This window comes from Chrysochloris asiatica, unplaced genomic scaffold, assembly GCF_000296735.1.
Source record: "Chrysochloris asiatica unplaced genomic scaffold, ChrAsi1.0 scaffold00071, whole genome shotgun sequence".
Taxonomy (NCBI): Eukaryota; Metazoa; Chordata; class Mammalia; order Afrosoricida; family Chrysochloridae; genus Chrysochloris; species Chrysochloris asiatica.
Window position 1 is genome coordinate 8,257,919 of NW_006408589.1, and position 1,653 is coordinate 8,259,571.

The 1,653-nt window shown below is 42.8% G+C and overlaps 1 pseudogene; it reads right to left on the reverse strand.

The window, feature by feature from the left end:
- Positions 1-705: 705 nt before the first annotated feature.
- LOC102819630 lies at positions 706-1,304 on the reverse strand (annotated as a pseudogene).
- Positions 1,305-1,653: the final 349 nt, after the last annotated feature.

Genomic DNA, 1,653 nt, shown 5'->3' on the forward strand with positions numbered 1-1,653 from the left:
AAGCTCCATCAGTGAGTCATAGGCTCAGCCAGATATGGGAGCCACTGCTCCAGGACACATGTATCAGGGGGTCTCAAAACCACCCTGTGGGTCGATGATTTGCTAAGAAGACTCACAAGACTGGGCCTATAGTCATACTCATGACTGAAATATATTACAGTAAAAAGATACAAAGAAAAATAAGCAAAGGAAAAAGGCTCATGGGGCAAGTCAGAAGAAAACCAGGTGCAAGCTACCAAGAGTCCTCTCCCTATGGAGTAACATAGGATATGCTTAATTCCTTCAGTATTACATTGTGACAACGAGCTAAGTGCTGTCTACCAAAGAAGCTGGTTAGGTACTCAGAGTGCAAGATTTTAATTGGGAGGCTGTTTATCTAGACGTTCTCTGCCTAGCACATACCAAAATTCTATAATCCCAGAAGGAAAGCAGATGTTCAACATAAGTCACATTATTTATATAAACAGTTTAGGTAAAGTAAGTCACTATTCCCTTCTTCCCCTGCACTCTCCCACCCTGGTATAATGTATTTTATTGATGGTATATGACAAGGTTGGATTCTCTAAGCCCCTGTCCTCCTTCAGAGGGTTTGGATGTGTCAAGAAGGGTGTGTTGGGGGATTGAGTTGGGGCAAGACTTCCCCAGCAGCTGAGGGCCTCTCTCTTCTTCTAATACCATTTCTGGGGTTGATGGTTCACAAGATTTTTATTTCTTGGAGACCATGTAGACCATAAGGTTCACCACCCTGTTGCTGTATTAGGAAATGAGCTTGACAAAGTAGTTGTTAAGGGCGTTGCCAGTCCTAGCATCAAAGGTGGGAGAGTGGGTATCACTATGAAAGTCACAGAAGACAGTTTGGTTTTCATTATAGCCTAGGATGTCCTTTAGGGTACCCTCCGATGTCTGCTTTAGCACCTTCTGGATGTCATATCTGACAACTTTATCTGGATGGCAGGTCAGCTCTACAACCAAAACATTGGGTGTAGAGGCATGGAAAGCCAAGCCAATGAGTTTCCTGTTCAGTTCAGGGATGACATTGCCCACAGTCTTGGCAATAACACAGGGATAGCATTCTGGTCCACAGCTTCACAGAGGGACCATCCATGGTCTTCTGGGTGGTCGTGATGGCATGGACAGTGGTCATGTGTTCCTCCATGATGCCAAAATTATCATGAATGACCTTAGTAAAAGGGACCAGTTGATGTTGTAGGAGGTATTGCTAATAATTTTGAGGAAATTGTCATACTTCTTGTGACTCACACCATCACAAATATGGGGGTCTCAGCCAAAAAAGCCGAGATCATACCTCCTTTCTGTTTTCCAAATGAGATTGCTTCTTCTCTAACTTCTAGAAAGGCATAATTATAAATATTGAGATTGGATAATCAATCTCTATTCCATATCCATCACTGATGGCTGCCAATCACATGACTCTCCCTCAAGTCTCTAAAAATAAAACATCATTTTGGAACTTAACCTCCTGGGAAACAGGAGTGTTCCTCAGCATACATTTTATAGTAGCAATGCTTTGTTTGACGCTTTAATTTTCTGCAGCCAGAGATGGCTCCCTGAACCTTCCACCTCCCAAGATTACCTGGTAGAATAAGAACCATCTGCTTTCAGGCAGGTGGATGGCAAAATTAAACAAGAGAT